General features: G+C 42.4%; 1 pseudogene; it reads left to right on the forward strand.

The window, feature by feature from the left end:
* The first annotated feature begins 4,722 nt into the window (after nt 1-4,722).
* LOC129485349 (tripartite motif-containing protein 64C-like) overlaps nt 4,723-22,096 on the forward strand; it is a 109,125-nt pseudogene continuing 91,751 nt past the window's right edge.

Consider the following 22,096-nt stretch of genomic DNA (forward strand, 5'->3'; position numbering starts at 1 on the left):
CTACTTAATTAGAGTATGCCTATGGACAAATTATTAAAGTTTCCTGTTCTCACATTTCTTAATCTTTAAATGAGTATAAAATATTGTTTATCTTATGGGGTTGCTGTAACAATTAAGTAAGCTAGAACATGTGAAGCACTTAGAACAGTTTTTAGCACAGAATTGGTGATCAATAAATGTCTGATATTTTCACTTGAATGACAGAGTGTTTTTTAGTTAGGTAAGGAAATACTGCCTTTTCTCTCTTACCTACCCTGCATGATAACACACTTGTAGTAAAATAGATAACTTTTTCAGCTTCTAGCACTAAAATTTGCAACTATTTTTTGTTCTTTCATAAGCATCTCATAAGTTGCTTATTGTTTATTTCTGTCTAATACAGGGCAGTCTACAAAATGTAGAATCAAATTTTTACTGAGAATTGAGAATACCAGAAAGTCTTTCTTCTCTACAATTAGGTAGATAATATGCAACATTTTAAGAAGTGTTTGAATCTGTTTTCAGAGAACAACATTTGTGGAAAAGTCTGCATATATACATCGATGATTACCTTTCCTTAACTTTATTGGATATACTTTTTGAAGCATAATGCTGAAGAAATGACATTTCAGAAAACATACTAATTTGCAATGCCATGGACTGATTAGAAAGAGAGCCACTTCATCTTTTTCTAGGATATGCTGGCTTTTATGAATTTTATAATTTTTTTAAATGTCTCTTAATATGTAAATGGTGACTTTTATATAGATTTCTACTTTTTCGAATTCTAGCAATGTTTGTTAATTTTAAGTTTATAGAAATGACCTAGATCCCCAAACATTAGATAATTTATGAATACAACTATGTATAAACATTGGTGATTTATTAAATCATGGTAAAAGACAACAAAATCTGTTAGTATGGCAAATGTGCTACAAATAACTTTCATGCACTATTAAAGATAATTATGGACATAATTATTGCGTAAATAACAGCCAGGTGACATGGCTCATGCCTGTAATCCCAGCACTTTGTGAGGCCGAGATGGGCGGATCACCTGAGGTCAGGAGTTCGAGACCAGCCTGGCCAACTTGGTGAAACCTTATCTCTACTAAAAACACCAAAATTAGCCAGTCATGGTGGCAGACACCTGTAATCCCAGCTACTCGGGAGGCTGAGGCAGGCAGGAGAATCACTTGAACCTGGGAGGCAGAGGTTGCAGTAAGCCGAGATCCTGCCATTGCACTCCAGCCTGGGTGACAGAGGGAGACTGCATGTCAAAAAACAAAGGAATAACAATAATTATTATTGTGTAAATTAATTATTATATAATTTTAAAAATATGAATACATAACATTGTTATAGATAGTTATACACACATATATGTAAAGTTTCAGTTTTAAAATTATTTAAAAAGTTGGATAAATAAAAAACAGATTTTATTTTCATATAAATCCATCATTAGGAAATAGTCATAAAATAATAAGAATAGGAAAAACAGGCCGATACAGCTAATTATATCAACCATTATATATACAATTTTGTGAAACACAATTAAGTTCCTTGCTATACTTTTTTAAACAAGAGAGTTACACAGCACAGATGTGTTGGTAATCCCAGTTAATGTTTTATCTTTGAACATATTCAGATAAATAACAGCTAGGCACTTAAGCAATTATAATTTTAAAACTGAGTGAGAAACAAAATTTTAAAGTTAGCATGTGGCCCTGTGCAGTGGCTCATGCTTGTAATCCCAGCACTTTGGGAGGCCAAGGTGGGCAGATTACCTGAGATCAGGAGTTTGAGACCACCCTCAGCAACATGGTGAAACCCAGTCCCTACTAAAATTACAAAAATTAGTTGAGCGTAGTGGTGGGCGACTGTAATCCCAGCTACTTGGGAGGCTGAGGCAGGAGCTTGAACTCGAGAGGCAGAGGTTGCAGTGAGCTGAGACCCAGCCATTGCACTCTGGCCTTGGCGACAGAGCGAGATACTGTCTCAAACAAACAAAAACAAAAACAAAATAAAAGAAAAATTAGCATGTGATAATATTTAGTGAAATAATTGTTATACTTAAAATATTTCTTTGAATACCTTGTGTTAAGTCAACTTTCTTGCATCTCATTCCAAACTTGTCTGTTGAGCTTTGAGTCCCCAAGTGTGGTTTTCAATACTTTATAAACCTAATCAGCCAATTTACCCCTTTCTATGCAATCTAATCAACCTCAGAAAGTGGGTGTGGTCTTTCGTGGGCCCATACACTTTCAAAGGATGCTTGTCTAGAGGTTTCTCTCTCCTTCAGTGAGGACCCACTAGATTTGGGCTGCTGGGCTTTGGAGCACCAAGAGTTACTTCTAATCTGGATAACTACAGAGCTTCTAGACTGAGACCATTCATAGTAGACTTGTGAGTATAAAATGTGCAGCACAAGCATCATGCTCACTTTTACCCTTAAAAATATTTTAAATTTATCTGGCAGCATGCTTGGGTCTTTTCTAAGCAAACAAATAACTGCCTTAGTGATTTTATGGAAAATCAATATAAAGTATCTTCAATTTGTAAGATATGGTTTGTGTTCCCTTGCTATTTGATTCTTTTTGCGTGACTGTTTTCTGTATTGTTAGATTTCTCTTAAGTGTGAAAAGATATATTTCCATAGTTTCATGCAATGATAGAACCCATAAAATACCTAAAATGTTCACTAGAATGTGGGCATGTAGTAGTGGTTATAATATACGCCAAAGTGAATGTTAAAAATGTTGAATTACTTTGAAAATTCTTGTTGCGAAGGTCTTATTTGCTGTCTCTTCAAAATTTGCAGTTTGCAGACTAGATTTGAAAGCTGTTGAAAATAGATTTAATCGGCCGGGCATGATGGCTCATATTTGCAGCCTAGCACTTTGAGAAGCCAAGGCAGGGAGATCGCTTGAGGTCTAGAGTTATACACCAGCCTGTCCAACATGGTGAAACCCGGTCTCTACCAAAATTACAAAAAATTATCCTGGCATGGTGGCGGGCTCCTGTAATACCAGCTACTTGCGAGGCTGCAGCAGGAAAATTGCTTGAACCTGGGAGGTGGAGGTTGCAGTAAGCTGAGATCGTGCCACTGCACTCCAGCCTGGGTGACAGAGTGAGACTGCATCTCAACAACAACAAAAAAAAAAAAAAGAAGAAGAAAGAAAGAAAATAGATCAATAGATCTAACCAACTGTCAAGGGCTCCCAAGAAGCTGCAATTTCCAAGTCACTAAGGGGAAAGGTGAGTAGGTGGCCATGCTTCCATTAACTGCATTTCTGGATTTTCTAGTGTAGTGTGGGAAACCTAATACATATCTTCATTTTTTGTTATTTTAGAAGATAATTGTTGATTAATTCTTCTTAATTATTATAGGTGAAATATTGGCTATTTCAGAATGTGAAAGTATTCTCTCTAATCATCTGAATTGACTATGGGAAAAAACTTTCCTAGTTAAAAATAATAGATATTATTTACATTTAATATATTGAAAGGAAGAGTTTTGATATTAAAGTTAAAAGGAGAAATTTAATGATTGATAATTTTAGGAGTTGACAGTCCATTCTGATTAATCAATCTTAGATAAAAGCTACTTTATTTATAATTGTCTGAGCATACTTTTTAGGTGAGTTTGGAGGCAGGGAGTATAGAACAATACCATAGATACTAAGTGTCTTTCACATATTATCATCAAGGAATCATTGAGAGAGATAGAATGACAGAGACAGGATGACATTCAGAATGTGCTTCTTCGTTAATTAGCTTATATAAGTGACTCAGAAATCATCCCAGCTTTTACCCTCCGCCCAGGCTTTAAGCTTGTCCAAGTAATTGGGAATGATTGAGAGCACAGCTTGTTTAACAAAAATGCCATGAGGACTGTTGTCTCATATTCTCATTTGCATCACGGTTGTTCATATCCATAAGTTTCATACCCGTGAATTCAACTAATCTCAGATAAAAAATACTTACAGGGAGAAAAAAGCAGCTGTACTGAACATGTGCTTCTTTTTTTTTTTTTTTTTTTTTTTTGAGACAGAATCTCACTCTATTACCCACGCTGGAGTGCAGTGGTGCGATCTCAGCTCACTGTAACCTCCGCCTCCTGGGTTCAAGCTATTCTCCTGCCTCAGCTTCCCCAATAGCTGGGACTACAGTCAGGTGCCACCACACCCTGCTATTTTTTTGTATTTTTAGTAGAAACGGGGTTTCACCGTGTTAGCCAGGATGGTCTCGATCTCCTGACCTCGTGATCCGCCTGCCTCAGCCTCCCAAAGTGCTGGGATTACAGGCATGAGTGACCACGCCCTGCCAAACATGTACATATTTTTAATCTTCTTGCTGTTCCTAAACAGTATGACATTACAAGTATTTATACAGCATTTACATTGTATTAGGCATTCAAAGTAATCTAAAGTATTCAGTTGGATAGGTTTAGGTTACATACAAATCCCACACCATTTACTAATAAGAGACTTGAACATCTTAGGATCTTGGAATCTCAGGGAGTCCTGGACTGAATCTTCGATGACTATTGAGGGAAAACTTTATAAATCCAGCATGTTTGCATTTACTATGTCTCAGTTTGTACTGGAGCTAACTTATTAGACATATTGGACAGAGCTCAAGTAGACAAGGAAAATTGTCCACCAGCCTTTTTTTCCTTTTCATCGGGGCAAATAAAAATAAGAGAAATAAATTCTCACTTTTTTTTTTATTTTCAGAAACATGGATTCAGATGCCCTGCGAGTCTTCCAGAATGAGCTCATTTGCTGCATTTGCCTGAAATACCTCATAGACCCGGTCACCATTGACTGTGGGCACAGCTTTTGCAGGCCCTGCCTCTGCCTCTGCTCAGAAGAAGGCAGAGCACCAATTCACTGCCCTTTGTGCAGACAAATCTCAGAGAAGCCCAACTTCAACACCAGTGTGGCACTCAAAAAGCTGGCTTCCCTAGCCAGACAGACCAGACCTCAGAACATCAACAGCTCACACAATATCGGTGTGCTCCATGAGGAGACTAAGGAGCTCTTCTGTGAGGCTGACAAGAGATTGTTCTGTGGGCCCTGCTCTGAGTCACCAGAGCACATGGCTCACAGCCACAGCCCAATAGGATGGGCTGCTGAGGAATACAGGGTACCTGATGCCTCTAAGGCAGTTTGAATTATGTAGATTCCCAAATAAGAATGATGAGGGCCTATGATAATGATGGTGATGACAATGCAGATGGTAGAGGTGGTGATTATTCCATGTCAATCGTAACACATAAATGTGTCCTTTCAATGTTGCTGACTAATTTGACACTCTAATCATAGTTGTGTTGAGACTTCGCTAAAGGAGGTTTCCTTAGAAACTGTGTTCAAACATATAGAATGGAGCTGTGGAGCAGGTGGCCAGCACCAAGAACACTGTTCAAAGTCAGGTTATATAAAAGCCAGTTTCTCAGAAAATTGATGATATTATCTGAAGGGTCCCTTAAAACTCTCTATTATGTTTCTATCACTTTTCACGTCCAAATTATTAGAATCAAATGTGTTTAACTTGGAAAAATCTGACCACTCCACTCTAACTTAATTTATGTTTCTTTCAATGACAGCCTTTATTTATTGATAAGGGGATGAAATCTACTATACTGTCTTCATTATTGCTAAGCTTCTTCCTTCTTTTGTAGGAGAAACTTATAAAGGAAATGGACTATTTATGGAAAATCAATCAAGAGACACGAAACAATCTAAATCAGGAAACTAGCAAATTTCATTCGTTAGAGGTAAGAATGAAAATGTTTTCTTTGTTTTTATGCAAATAAACACGATGTTAGCTATAATTTTTAGCTAAATTCAAACTACCAGTAAAGATAGTGATTTCATCCCCAGAAAATGTAGTGATTTCATCCCCAGAAAATGTAGTGATTTCAATTGATACAATAGGAGTTTCAAACAGAGAAGCCCACACAAGCTAGCCAAATTAATTCTAGTATATTGGATAAACAGCATGATGTGTATTCTAATTCAAATTTGAAGGTTGGTATCAACTTTTTCAGACACTTCAGATGAGACAACATTTCATTAAGATTGGGTATGAGGAAGATGAAAGACAATAGTATATAGAGTAAAAATACGGTAAAAGTAAAAAAAAAAACTACATAATACAGTGTATGGCTAAAAGTTTTTCAACATGTAGGTGAATTAGAGATGGAAAAATCCTAAAAGAGAGATTAATAGAGGAAATAATTGACTCAGTAACAAATGTGAAGAAGCGTCACAGTGACAGAAACCAGGAGTCTTTATATAGGTTTGATTTAAAAAGGGAGAGAGAATGGGAACATTGAAAAAGATGGACAGAAAAAGATAGCAAATATTCAAGACTCCTTGCAAGAGTGAGGCAGAAAGTTTATAACGTGCTTGATTATACCCAGCATATAATTATTTGAAGTTTTCTATTGAGAGTGAGAACATGTAATCCTTTTAACCAAACATCTCTGCAGCACTATGTGTCATTAAGGAACATGATAATCCGTATTCAATATCAAAAGATGCATATATTTCTTGAAGAGGAGGAGCAACTACATCTGCAGGCACTGGAAAGACAAGCAAAAGAGCTTTTCCAACAACTAAAAGACAGTCAAGTGAGAATGACCCAACATTTAGAAGGGACGAAAGACACGTACAGAGAGCTGTGGGAGACATGACGCATGCCTGACGTGGAGCTGCTCCAGGTGAGGAGGGAGGGTCCATCTGATTTCTTTTTCAGAGAGTGTTTTCAGTTTGTACACACTGTAAATCATTTGTCTTAGTTGTATATTTGAACCAGGGTGGGGAAGAATAATGAAGTGGTGAATATCTTATCTTACAAAGAATAAAAAGGGTGCTTATTTTCTTTTTAAGTCTGAGAAAGTTGACCTCACAGACTTTATTGTTTCTCAACATCCTAGTTATTAATCACATTTCAGCTCATACAACAGTTTTTCAGGGCCCAATTGCTCTGCTATTACAACTTCTCTGAATATATTATATCAGATTATAATATTCATAAAATTCTTATACTTATTACTACCAGATTGAAAATTCCGAGGGGGCAATGGCAGTATTTGTCTTCTTTGCTAATATATTACAATTATTCAATGCAATTTTTAGAGTAGATCACACAGTAAATAAGATGAGTAAATGGATAAGTAGAGGAGTTAATATGTATAAATATTATTCTAACATTAAGAAACTTTTCCAAAGTATAAGTAACAAAATAGGATAGAACATACTAATGAATATCTATCAAAAGATAAGAAATAAATTGATTTTCAGATTCATATCAAAGATAACACTATAATGTTAGGGTTTAAAATAATTGTAGCATAATTTTTACAAGGTTGATTTCAATCGTCTTAGGTTTTTTAATATAAACAATCGAAAGAGGAAGGGTCCTATATAAGATGATGAGGAACAGGAACAGGACTTAGAATAATGGAGGCTGTCCTTATTTAAACTGACATATAAATTTAATTACTTAATAAGCATAAAGTGGTATAAACCCCTTCACTCTGTAGAAAGAACAAACTTTGCTTATATTTTAAATAAGAATCCAAATGATAGAGAATGGAAAATTCTATAAAACAATGTAAGAGCTATGTCTCCTAGCGCACCGGCTTATGTGCCCTAACAAAAACCATGAATTTGAAATGATTCGGAAGGTGCATTTCTCTCACATGTTTGTACCAATGTAGGAGATGGTCAAGAAGAAGACTGACATCTTCAACAAGTGAATTTTACCTCTTTGTGCAGGAAACTTCCATTTATTGCCATGTCCCATGCAGCAGGAAAGCCAGAAGAAAAGTAGGAGGGACAAGAGTATTTGGCTTTAAGGAAATCACCTGGTGTTTCTCACAATGCTTTTATTCCTGTCCTATAGGTTCAAAATTAGGCAGATGGGACACTAAGTTGTAATGTATCTGGGAATGCTGTTTACAGTCTAAACCATATTTATTCTTATCATTTGATTCAGAAAACAAATTAAATGACTGGCACAACTGAAATTAACCCAAGAGATTTGTTCAATGAAACAAAGCTGAACCTCAACCAAATAGATAAGCTGCTGCCTAAGGTTAGCACCAGTTGTTAGTTATTCAAGAGTGAGTAAACCCTGCTTTTTACCTGTGTGGAGGTGTCCAGTGTCATCCTTTTTAGAGCCTGGCTAGCTGAGGGTTATGTGGCAAGAAACATCTTATTTATATTTTAGTCCCTTAAATTAACGATTTTCATAGGAATGATTCTCCAAATTTTGAAGATACTTATCAGAAAGATTATCTTATTCTTTCACTCTATATCACGTAGACTATAATAAACTGTCCCTCTTCTGCCTCCACATATTTCATGCAGAACATTAGGAGTTAGCAGAGAGAAAGCCTATCACCAGCTTTTTTTGACTCGCTGCCTTTTTCCAAGTGATCTGAAATGATAAAATTATTCACCTTAGGGCTCCAACCCAGCACTCCTTTTTGATTTTCACCTATGTTTTGTGAGCTTTTCTGTTGATGCTAAAAATCTATGCAACAAAGCCTCATAATTTAATTACATTATTTTTGCTAGATTTCAAGGAAAAATTTATTCCTGACATTCTTCTAATGTAGCTCACATTCACTTTGGCAGAAAGATAGAATTAGCTACTTTATGATCACTTAGTATTTGACTCTGATTTTGGAAGATGAAAAAGTTTTTGTATCTATTTACCATATTTTCTTAGCCATTTAAACAAGATAATCTTATTCTTTTGATTCTCCTAGAGATACTTAATTTATTTATTCTCTTCACCTGTCAGAATTTATGTTAGAATATCACCAAGACTTATTTACAATCGAAATAAGTCTGAGAGACCATTAAGAACATTGTCAATCATTAATACCGGAATCTTGAACTTCCTGAGATTTTTATCCCTGAAAGAAGTTATTTATCAATAGCCTGGTTACAGTTTTTTTTTTAATACAAGAATTTTCACTCTTTTATAGTATAAAAAGTAAAAACTGATAAAGAGAATAACTTGGAAAAAATTAATCTAACAAAACTGAGACACATTCTTGACTCGCACTTTATTTCTGTACTAAATTTAGGAGACATGAAAATGGCAGGTTTCCTAAGTGATATAAGACAGACACACAGTGAAAAATACTTCATGGTCACACTCATATTTGAAATCGATTTTTCAAAGTTCAATACATTAAAAAATGTGGTTACATTGGTGGGAAGAAAATAGGTAAATGAAGGGTAAAAGTGGTAAAGGTGCAGTAATGTAGAATAAATGAATCTGATGCACAACCTGTAGGTATATTAGATAATCTTGTATTGCTTTTGGGAAATATTCTGAGGGACTAGATTTTTGGTGTTCTTATCAGAAAAAAGAAGCACAGCTAAGTGATATGATCGATGTGTTAATTTTCTTCATTATAGTAATCATTTCCTTATGCACATATATCTCAAAACAACATATTGTGCACTTTGAAAATATAAAATAAAACAAATTAAAACATAAAGATAATTTTGTTCTTGCATCTAAGCTGAAAATAAGTGAAGACTGGGTCAGTAATAACAATGCTTTACTAAATTATGAGAATTCTAATAAAGTATTTTTAGTTGGGAAGCTATCTGTATTAAATAAAATTGATTTAAAACTGGTTACAGGGGCCATACTTATAATCCCAGTGCTTTGGGAGGCCAAGGCAGAAAAATTACTGGAGGCCAGGAGTTTGAGATCAGCCTAGGCAACATAGTAAGACCTTATCTCTACCAAAAAATAAACAGAAAATTAGCCTTGAGTGGTGGTGTGCACCTGTTGTCCCAGCTTCTCAGGAGGCTGAGTTGGGAGGATTGCTTGAGTCCAGGAGTATAAAACTGCCGTGAGTTCTGATTGTGCCATTGCACTCCAGCCTGAGTGACAGAGTGAGAACTTGTCTCAAAAACAGCAACTAATTATTTTTTGTAGCCATTTTACCTGAAAGGTATAATTCTTACTTCTACAATTAAATCCGCATATGTCTAGGCCAGCTATATCAGGTAGAGCTTGTCCTCTAGTGCTTATATGTATAAAACAAGTAAGACAATTATAAGGAGTCTGTAAGCAAAACAATTTTTTCTCATTCTGGACTTTGAGGTCTTAGTTCTTTAGACTAATTTTCTGTCTCAATAGTGGATATCACCCTGAAACTTAATTTGTCCAAACACCTCACATATCCCGAGATTTTACAAAACATATAGTTCATAGGATCAATACGTTCTTATGCCTTAAAAGTCTCCAGGCATTGAAGGATACTACTATGTGGAAACTCAGGCCTTCTACTGCATTATTGAAGGAGCACATTTGAGACTCACAGCACTGGTTGCAGGAGTCTGTTAACAGGTCTGGACAATGAGTAATGTCAGTCTAGATAATTCTGAGGAAGGCTTTCTGCCTTATTATAAGGAGGATAATCATTGGAGACTCTAGACGAGTCCCCCCGGTCATCATTCCAGCATTTAGTTGCTGTTTTTGTAATCCCAGCACTTTGGGAGGCCTAGGCAGGTGGATCACTTGAGGTCAAGAGTTCAAGACTGGCCTGTTCAACATGGTAAAACTTTGTCTCTACCTAAAATACAAAATTAGCAGGGGGCGGGGGGCGGGTAATATGCATTAGAAGGGAAGGAGAACATACTTAACATGCCATTGGAAGGTGATATTCTTAATATTTGAGAATATTGTTGAGAACTATGTTTAATTCTCAGTATAGAAAGATGTACCCTTTCAATGACATTAAGAATTCACTAGAAGAGTGAAGAATAATAGTTAAAATGTCACATAAGTAACAACAGTCTCAAAACAAAGTGTTCTAAAAGGTTAAAGTACCTATTTGAGATAGAGGAGAGAATAAATAATAGTTAATTAATTAGACTTTATTATGTGAAAAGACTTTTCTAAAATTCTTCCATAATAATGGAAGATATAAATTACAATAATTAAAATATACAAAAAATAAAAGCATTAAAATAGTGAAACATTTAAAAAAGGGTAAAGTTGAAAATTATTTAATTTTTAATCTCAAAAATCAGAGAGTGATTTTATCAATGTCCTAAAAAATTAAAATAAAAACAATAATGTAAAAGAAGCGAGGTTTCCGCCGGGCTGGGGGCGGAGCTAGGGCTTCCCTGGGGACACAGAAGCAAGAAGCAGGGACCTTGGCGCCCACCAGGCTTTCCGGGACAGAGCCTCTGACCCCTGCAGGCCTCCCCCCCCACCCCGCCCACGCTTCTGGCCGCCAGCGTGGTGCTGCTGGCTGGGACCCAGCCACAGGGTGGCGGGGCGCGCTGCATGACCCCGCCACGGCTATCCCCACTTCTAGGCACACAGGTCTAGGAGGACGGAGCTGACTACAAAGAGTTCCAGGACTTCTCCAGTCTGCCCCACACCCGCAGCATCGCCTGAGACGACTCTTTCTACCCTTTCCAGGACCAGGAGGAGCACGGCGTTGAGGGCATAGAGAGCGTCCTGGAGGAGGGCGTCCTGGAGGAGGGCGTCCTGGAGCAGTGGGGCTGCTGCAGACTCTGGTGCCGCGGGGGTGAGCGTTGAGAAGGCGCAGGAGACTAACAATGGCTAGACTGGCCTTAATGTCGCCTGCTACCACGACTTCGTGGATATACCGTGGTGGCCTTAGCTGAGTGCCCCCAAATTGACGTCAACTGGCAGGACAGGGAAGGGAGCAACCCTAAACATAGCTGCACAGGAAGGAGCTGCCCCTGGCCCCATGGGCACAGTTGCCTTAGACACTGGCTCTCAGCCTTGCGCTTCCTGCGTAAGCATTACCTGGGCTGGTTCATTTGAGCTTTAACAGAGATCTGCTGGAAACACAGGCTACCAGGCCCTGCCCTTGAAGTCTTTCTTTGAATAGGCCTGGGGTGGGGCCCAGAAATGAGTAGAAGAACAGGTTTCCTGGTGGCTGATGCCACTGGCCCAGGGATCCCACGTTGATGACGAAGGGCTTTGAGGTTTTCATGGCTGATGACGGTCAGGAACCCTTCTAGGTAGGCATTGAAGACCAGCAGAGTCCCAGACCCCAGGAGAGATGTCGTCAGACGGACACAGAGGCATCACGGAATTAAAGTGAAAATGAAGAAAGGAGCTGAGGATGTGTTTCATGACTTTCCTGCACTGTTTTACTAAAGAGGCTGTTCTGGCCCAGTCAGGGCATGCTATCATCACCAACTACTTGTTGAACTATGTCCTAGGTCTTGACCTTGAAGGATGGACGCGTTAGGGTGGAAAGCCACCATGCAGGGTCGAACCGATCGCATCAGAGCCCTGAGCTAGTAGGGGCAGGTGTCCACCCGAGGGCCCCCGCCATGGGATGTCGCCAGAGGAGTGGCCACTTACATGTCTGCCTTATGCAGAGGCTCCTGGAGCGCCCCTGCCAGGAGCGGTTGGGGGAAAATTACCAGCTTGAGCTGCCTCCGCTCCATGGCTGGAGCCTGCAGAGGCTCAGGGACTGCGAGCTGTCCGCGCTGACGCCGCGCTCTGTGCATGGCCCGGAGGACCTGGGCGCCCTGGACCACATGGTCAGGATGACCACCAGCCTCTAACAGCCCCGCCGTGGCCCTCGCGTGCCAGACCGTGTGCCCCGAGTGCTCCTTGTGCATGGCGAAGAGGCGGCTGGTGATGCAGGAAATCCTGGCGACTCAGGAAATTCTGGCGTGGAGGCGGGGGATGCGGAGGCAGGCGCAGGAGGCAGGTGAAGCCGAAGGAACAGAGCAGCACAAGGGGCCCTGCCCAGTGGCCGCGGGCTACCGGGAGGGCTCCACAAAAGCCGGCCTCGCACCTGCCCCGCTGCCCGGGTCCTGGGGCTCTGCCGACCCCGCCCAGCGGAAGGCCAGCCTCCTGCCCCTGCAGCGCCTGCGGGGGAGCAGCTTGCGGCCGGGCATGGTGCCCCGGGTCCGCCTCAGCAAGGCGCCCGCGCCCACCTTCCAGCCCCAGAGGCCGGCGCGGAAGGGCAGCACCAAGGTCAGTGGCCACCTGCGGACACCCAAGTGACCTTACAAGGTGGCCAAGGAGGAGAAACTGGAGGCTGAGGAGGCCCAGAAGAAGCGCCAGACCAAGGTGCAGGAGAAGCGCCCGCCAACCTGGAAGAAGAGGACGTGAGAATCCGTGTGCGTTTGACAAGGGGTTTGAGGACAGGGTGAGGCGGTGGGGCTGGGGACCATGGTGGCTCCCGGCACCACCAGGCCTCTCGCGTTTCCACGCTGTCTTTCTAGGATGCTCCCATGAAGGGGCTAGGGGAGCCACATCGATTTGCCTGACACCAGCCACCCTAGCCATCAGTACACGCAGCGGGCATGTTGCCTAAAAGGCTCCCTTTAGAGAACCTCAATTAAGATTTGTTTAAAGATCAATTTATGAGGCCGGGCACGGTGGCTCACGCCTGTAATCCCAGCACTTTGGGAGGCCGAGGCTGGCGGATCACCTGAGGTTGGGAGTCTGAGAGTAGCCTGACCAACATGGAGAAACCCTGTCTCTACTAAAAATACAAAATTAGCCAAGCATGGTGGCACATGCCTGTAATCCCAGCTACTCGAGAGGCTGAGGCAGGAGAATCGCTTGAACCCAGAGGCAGAGGTGGCAAGGAGCCAAGATCGTGCCATTGCACTCCGGCCTGGGCAACAACAGCCAAACTCCGTCTCAATAAAAAAAAACCTCAATTTATTAAAGGGTATTTTCTGTGTAATTTTGTATTTTTAATTGTTATCCAATTTGCCAAGTTTTACAAGTGATAGAGCCCGTTGTATCCAAGGCAGTTTTAATACACTTGCCTGAAGACCTTTCATTTAAAATACTGTTTCTAGCAATAAATATTTATGATATCTGTAGGAGTTTACACAGAAATCATGGGATTCTCTCCTTTTTGGCTGTTTGCTTTGGTCTTTTCTTCTCATTGTGGGTGCACGTGCACAATGGATGTTTTTATTAGTTAGATTAAGTGATGCCAGATATTTCTATTTGATGGAGGGATTGACTCATTCAGCCACATGATCAAGTGAGAAAGAGATATCATATTTTATTATATCTTTCTAAAAAGTATTATCCATACAGTCATATATTAGGGACAAACATTTATTGTCAAATTATAAAACCATGCAGAGATAAGCATGTATGTATTGCTAAAATTAAACTCATTTTAATCAAGGAGTTTTAGATAAACTGGATACAAAATCTTTAACATATTAAAAATGGATATGAGGAAAACGTGTCATTTGATAAAATGGGGGAAATGTAATAGATGATTACCAGAAACACAAAATTAAGCCATATATGCTCTTAAGTAAATCGAATCCAGACATCCTTAAAATGTAAAAAAAGGATGCAACAAGAGTAAGGAGCCCAGAATGATGCAAATTAAGGGAATGGGGGGAGGTGATGTTTAGAACAAGCAAAGAGAATGCAATGGGAAGCAAACTTATTTTAGGCAAATTCTCCTGGAGTGGACCAGGAAGCCCTCTCTTCCAGGCTCAGTTCCAAAGAGTCCCTTATGTGGGTATTTCTTTTATTTTTCCTTTGAGGACTGCACTTGATGTTTAGTTCAACCTCATGCGAACCTCATGGAATATGCAAGACTTGGGGCCTTGGCATTGTGGCACCTTCCTGCCACACGTACGTAATTCACAGCATTACCAAGTCACCACGAGCTCCACGCTCACCTCTGTCAGTACAGGACCCAGCCAGGCAGTGCCACATGGTCTCCCAGGCATGCCTTTCCAAGCCGGCTATCCCTGCTGCGAAAGTTCTCAAGGAACTAGTCCAGGAAGCTGAGCCCTGGGCCTGTCCTAAAGCTCCACAGGTGACTGCACTGCAGCCCACATGGAGAGCTGCAGCTCTAACACAGGGATTTTGAGAGGCCTCAGTCGCCTTTAAGTGGCACTTCCAGGACACCCATCCTGAGCTCTCACAAATGGCTCCACCTTCCCAAGGATGTCCTATTGTCATTGGAACAGCCAGTGTCAGGCAGCTTCTGCTTGAGCTGATGTGGCACCTGACCCTTGGTGGGTTGCCAGACATTCTTTCCTGTTTCTGCCATGGGAAGTTGGCACTGGGTATGGTATGGAGCCCCCACGTCTACCCTAGGCTTTGGGTGTCTGCTGCTTCCAGGTCAAAAATGGACATTTCTGGTCCTGACCAGCCACTACCACACTGTAACTGATGCTCATAGTCTCCAGGGATGTGTAGAACAGCAATGGCAGGACAGCAAACAACTGGTGATTTCTCCAGGTCCCACGCTGTTCCAGAGTGGGCATGTTGGGTCCCTGTCCCCCATGTGTTCCAGCCTTACCCAGGTGCACACGGTACCCTGGGGCTAGCACAGGGCTTGTCAAGTAACACTCCTGGTGTCCACAAAACAGCTCCAGAGATACCTGCATTTTGAAAAGCCTGCCAAGCCAGCAAGTATGGGGCAGGACCCAGATTTCTTTGGCAAATCTGAAGGTGAGATGGCCACTTGCCTGGTGAGTAGAAGCTGCCTTTACCTGGCCAGTGTATGCAACTTGAGAGAAAATGACAGCTTCACGGGGGGCTCTGGTGCGACTGGAAGCCTGACCTCCCGGGGAGCTTTCATATGGCCCCAGTGGAAAGACTGGATTTTGAAAACCCACCAGACCCAGCTGAAAGAAGGGTCATCCCTGATTGGATCCCAGACTCTCCCTGGTCTCTCTGGACTCGCTCTAGACGTGGCTTGCCTGTGGGCAGCCCTTCCCTTTGGCCCATGAGGCAGGTCCAGGTAGCTTCTGCAGCTGTGTGCCTGGCTACTGGCCCAGCACTTCTCATCTTTGCCATGTGGAAGAAGATTTGCTAGTAGAGGAATTTTCCAAGTCAAAGGAAGTGTCACCAAGCCTCTTTCCTCGACCTGTGGTGAGCCCATGCTCTTGGTTTATTATTCTCTTTGAAGTGGGCAGTAGAGGGGACAAGCAGGCCTCCAGCCAGGCTCAGGGAGTGTGGGGAGGGCAGGGAGAAAAGTCTAGATGATGAGGAACTGGAGCCACCTTGAGGGGGGTGTCCTGGGGTCAGTGTCAGGGTTATCAGATGAGCCAGTTTATATTTAAGCAACATTATTATGTTCAATTATTTTGGGTAAGGGATTCCTCAGGGGAGGTGTGGTCATCTGGTCCCAGAGGGGGAGTGAAATGCCCACTCATCTTCCTGAGCCATTTGGAAGCTCTTTCCTCTAGCCCTAGGTACTGGTGACACAGGCTCCTTGGTCTCAGATGGTGCACAGGGCTGGGGGGTGCAGGCTTTTTGTCACTTACCCCCTCAGCACTACTGGGCATCGGGCATTCAGAGGTCTCACAGTGGCCTCCCTAAAAACCTGGTGTCCTAGGAGAACATTTATAATTTTTGTCTATTTTTGTTTCTTTGAATTGCTGCATTCACTCACTGAGGGCTCGCCCTCCCTGTACCCCTCATGTTGTTCAGGAAGGAGGGGACTGATGAGCATGGGCCCCCTTCTCCTCTCCTGTCAGTTGCCACCACACTGTCCCCCCTGGCTTTATCACCACGTTCTCCCACCCCTGTTGCCTCATCTCTTTTTCCTCATTCACACTTCCTTCCTTTGCCTGTTTTCTTCTCCCAGTTGGTTAAGTTCTTTATGATCCCTGGCACCACCTACCCTGAGGTCTATCAAGGACAGAAAAGCAGGGGCCTCTGTGAGGCAATGTGGTGTTATCATGGTGGGAACTTCAGGCTCCCAGAGTGAGTGAAGAGCAGGCCTGCCAGCATCTGTGCTGATGGCTAAGAATTCCTCCACCGCCGTGCCCCCCCCACCCCCTCCTCTTTGCACAGAAGGGAGACCAGGTTTGCTCTCTTGCAATGACAGCCCAGCCCCTGCTGTGCACAGGGATGGGGCTCAGGGTCCCTCCCTGCACCTTGATGTTAATTAACTGTAGATAGTGAATTTCAAGTTGACAGCTGCCTTCTCAGGGATTTCTATATAAATATAGTTAGAGGAAAATCTAAAGCCTATTTTACTACTTTTTAGTGTTTGTGAAAATTAAGCTTAAAATGGACAGAATAAATATTTCTCAGACAATGTCGATGCTACTGATTACAAGTGAGATGGCTGGAGCTCGCCCCTTGGTGGAGAATTTTTTGGTGATTGGAGATTGGGGACTCTGGCAGCAGAAATGGCTTTGCGGTGGGTATGAAGTCACTTCTGTCCCTCGGAGAACCTCTTGTGTATGTGAAAGCATGTATCAACACCAGTGAAATCCACCTCCGAGTGCATGGAGGTGGCTGATGAGAACACAGATGAGCCAGTCCTGTCACTTCCCTCCAGAACCGGTCACTCCCGGTCTGACGTTGGAGCATGTGAATTAAGAGTGACAATTTTTTCTACTTGCTTCTGTGAATAAAGTGTTCTACAGTCAGCCAGCACTAAACTCACTAGAAAGGAGGAGGGAAGAGCGTGGAGCCAATCATCTAGAATTACCTCAGTGTGCAGAGGCTGTCCCTTGGCTGCACTGGGGAAAAGCAGTGTGAAACATCATGTGCCTCTTACTTCTCAAGCTCCTCCTGACAGTCTCCTGGCAACACTAGAGACCTCAAGACTATGGAGATCAGAATTTCAATAGCTAGGTCATCTCAGCGTTGACCACTCCTGAGACCCGAGGCTCCTCCTGGGAGCAGAAACAGGGAGCTGGTAATGTTCGTTGGAAAATAGGATTTCTGAATGCAGGAGGGCTGTGCTGGACCCCTCTGCCTGCTTCTCTCCCTGCTGTCAGCAGTGACCAGGTCTCCGGTGTGGAGGCGAGCCTGTTGTGGGTGAAACAGAAGCCCCTGGGATAAGGCCAGATCCCAGGCCTGAAAAGCATGCAAAGCCTGCTGTTTCAGGCTGTCAGGAAGAATCGTGGGTACAAAGTGAATATGACGAAATGCATCCCAGAGGGGAAATGGATGTGCCATCACTAAGAAGTGGGTCTGGCTGCCAGGTCTCTGGCAGCCCACCGGCAAGAGGACTACATCCCCTGCAGCCTTGCCATCCACACTACGTGATACGGGAAGGCTGTCTCTTCGCCCTTACCCTTGGGACCCAAGCCTGCCTTGAGGAGTGAGTACAGCCCTGAGGTGTGCCTTGCATTACTCTTTCCCCAGGTGTGCCCGGAGACTCAAGCTTGCTCATTTCTGTCCTGACACATCTCGCTGGTCCTGCGGTGGTCAGAGTCCTCCTGTTCTGTGTCAGCTCCTAGACATCATTAGTCTTTCACGTGATAAAGTATGAGCACTTTTCTCTTTTACAGTATTTGGGGAAATTCTAACACACTCCCTAGGGATTTGCACAGGTCTCTTTGTCGCCCATGGTGGGTAATTCTGTGGATTCTGCACCTGGCAGCCAGCACTCACCCTTGGAAGCCCCTGGGGTCCCTGTTTCTGTGGGCCTGGTCCTTGGTTCCTACCCCAGTACCTTTTGGCTGGGACCTGCCTAGAACTGCCTGGAAGGCCATGGTATAGGGAAGGACAGGTGGAACCCTGACCACAACAGATCCTTCTAAAACAACAAACTCACATTGATGACAACGACTGCAGTGGGGTGAATGCCATCACAGTGGGCATGCTGGGAGCCGCCAAGGGCTTATGGCAAAAGCAGTTCTTCCCAAGGCGCCCTTTGCATCTTCCCCTCCTCACCTCTCAGTACATTTGGAACTTGCTTATGTGTTGGAATGACTTAAATCAACTGCTCATTTCTGTGCCCCTGCACTCACTGGTTCTTTCATTAACATTTTAAATAATTGGCTAAAAAAACTCCTCTGGAGGTTGTTTTTCAAAGCAGGAAAAAGAAAAGCACACACTACCTGAAATGATTTTAGTAATTTTTGAGTGAATCAGTGGAAAGTCAGTGTTGCATACACAATTTCCTCATGCTGAGCCAGCTTGAAATAAGACTTGATAAAAGGCACAGGCCTCAGTAGCAGGCGGTGCCACTGTGGACAGTGTACACTATGGTGTGAGGGTGTGCACAGGTGAGCGTAAGTGTGTTTACTCATACACACAGATAAACCAAAAGGACTTCGGGCTCCATGCTGGCAAAGGTTATGGTGCTGCTGTAGCTTGTTATGGGCCCCGGGCAGTGTCAGATGGGAAATGCTTTGATGGCATGTTGTTCAATGTATATAATGGGGTCTCCCATGATCCAAGGACCCACTATGAGCACTCTGCCCACTGTGGTGGAGAACACGGCTGGAGTCATCACAGCCCAGGTCTTTATTGAAAGGCAGTGTTGACCCAGGAGGCTCGTGTAGAACCCATTTGGCCAGGTCTGGACCATCTCTCTCCATCTGACCTGCCTTGGCTGCACAGAGGGACCCAGACCCAAAAGGCCCAGAATCAAGAGGAAACTGAATGACATTTAGCATTACACCAGCTTTCATTTATTTTTTCCATATGATCCTAAGGACTGTATTACTAAGTATGCTTATAAATGCTATTTACAGACTGTTCCCTTTTATAAGATGAAAGATTAATAAAGAATAAAAAATTGTCTGTAGTAAAACCATGTCTAAGGCCAAGAGTGGTGTCTCATGCCTGTAATCCCAGCACTTTGGGAGGCCAAGACGGGCAGATCACCCGAGGTCAGGAGTTCAAGACCAGCCTGGACAACATGGCGAAACCCCATTTCTACAAAAATACAAAAAAAAGAAAAAATTAGCTGGGCATGATGGTGGGTGTCTGTTATTCCAGCTACTTGGGTGGCGGAGAGGGAGAATCACTTGAACCTGGGAGGTGGAGGTTGCAGTGACCCGAGATTGCACCACTGCCTTCCAGCATGGATGAAAGAGACAGAGAGAGAGGAAGGGAGGGAGGGACGGAGGGAGGGAGAGAGAGGAGGAGAGACAGAGAGAGAGAGAGACAGACAGAGAGAGAGAAAAAGCCGGCAAGCAAGCCAGCCAGCCAGCCATGACTGAAGGGCACTGTGTGGTCATCACTTCAGCAGGTTGACACTCACCTGGAGGTCATGAAATCTGTCCATTAGGCCAGTGATGGGTTAAGCACTGAGCTCTGAGCTCACACACTGGGGCATGTGCCACTGCTCTGACTCACTCCTTTAATGAGGAAAATATAATTGAGCTTTCTAATACCAAATATTTCATCGCAGGATTTAAAAACAAATAATCATTCAAGGGAAATTCATCTTTAAAACCCGTTCCTGATATAGCAGTCCCAAATTATAGGGATTATGAATTTAAGCCACTGAGCCTAGACTGACTGATGTATTCTACCAATAAGCTATGTACATAAACTCATGTCTTCCCACTTTTCAGAACCATGAAATTAATCATTCCTCCCTTTCTTTCATTTATTTTTATTGTTTCTCAACAATACTAGAAGCCAAATTCATTCTTTTCTTAAGCCACTTTTATTCATTATATGACTTCCTAAAACACCCGAAGAAAGGTTATTATCCATCATTTCTTCAATATACACCCTTTGATATCAGACAACCTACATGAGAGTCATTGGAATTTATGGTGATTCACAGATAATTTTTTGCAGTATTATGTTTTCAAATTAGCCTTTAGTACCAAATCTCCCTACTCCATAGCCTGACCACTCTCTCTGAGCAGTAATCAATGCTGCATTGTACCCTCAGGATTGGAAGCCATGAGAAAAAATCTTCCTCAAATCCTAACCAAGATGATTTCCACTCAAATGATAAGTGAATACGTTTGTAGCATGTCTGTCTGAGGCCGAATCTGAGGGAAAAGGCCTAATACTTACAATCCACTGGTTTGTTTTCCTGCTCTCTTCATTTAACTTTCTTTGGTTTTCTTGAATTTTTGCCCAAAAAGATCTCATTTGCTTCATTATCTTCTCCTATAAAGGAATTATGAATTTGAACATCAGAGAAACAAATCGCTTTGGGTGTCAGACCCCCATTGATAAAGAAATCAAGGAATGATATATGAAAGAGATTTGGGAAGATCTCAGAATGTAGAACCACGACATGCAACCCAACCAGTTTAATAGGAAAATCATAAGCAGGGCCAGTTTACAGATAATGTGGCATCTTGCATCAGAATTGGAATCCATTGACACCGTGCCTTGCTAATTCTAGCATATTTTATTCTATTATTTCCAGTGTTGGTAAATAGGTTTCTTATATAGAAGGCTTTTGAACTTGTAGTTTAGATAGCCAGAAACCCTTTCTGATATTGAGCTCTTTACAGTGCCTTGAATATTAAAGTAAATAGTCACATTATTATAATGATTATTAACTTCATCACTCCCTCAGTGAAATGCAAGTTCCAGGAAGGAAGGTATTCTCACAGATTCCATTTAAATTTTTATCATTGATACCTAGGCACTACATGACTTCCAGTACAGAACAGAATAATCCTCATGCTCTTCATCTTCCCCCTAATCTCTTTACTTGTGCCATCCTCCAGCTTTCAAAGTGCTCTCAGAGCCATCACTTACCCAGTGTTCCTTAGTTGCCCCTCACAGTGTCTATGAGCCCCGTGCTCCTGAGCGTATGGCAAATGAAGCAGGCTCTTATCCACCGCTCCAAATATCTTTTCTTCTCCCTGTGGAACCCACACATTTGTTCATTAGAACTCAGGAATTGCCAGAGACTGGCTTTCCTGGCAATGCACACTAGATTCTTCAGAAGAATATTGGTTTTGATGTCCTCCTGCTGTGACAGTTCCCCGCATGTGGGCAGCAGGTAGGAATTTTGGCTTCTTCCCAGGAAAGGCAGAGACAGGGCCTACAGAAGCTAGGGCCGCAGCCTGTAGTGATGTGGTCTACGAGTTAGGTCAGACAGAAGAGGCAGACGGGTTGTTTCTGGAAGGCTTGTGTGATGTCTGAGAACATTTTCCTGAAGGAAGGAAATTAGGAAAGGTAAGATTAAAACTTCATCTTATGCCTTGGGGAAACAAAGACCAAAGCAAAATTTGACTCAGGTTGTGACTCAGTGATAAACTTCTGTCTAGAGTAGAACAGGCTTTATTTTGTTCAAAAATAGAATCTGAGGCACAAAGAGAGCTCTTGGATCTGTAGGTAAAATTCTTGGGTTCATGCACAATTCACAGGGAACTACATCCTACCATTTTCTTTTGCA

This window comes from Symphalangus syndactylus, chromosome 6 (genome assembly GCF_028878055.3).
Source record: "Symphalangus syndactylus isolate Jambi chromosome 6, NHGRI_mSymSyn1-v2.1_pri, whole genome shotgun sequence".
NCBI classification, from domain to species: domain Eukaryota; kingdom Metazoa; phylum Chordata; class Mammalia; order Primates; family Hylobatidae; genus Symphalangus; species Symphalangus syndactylus.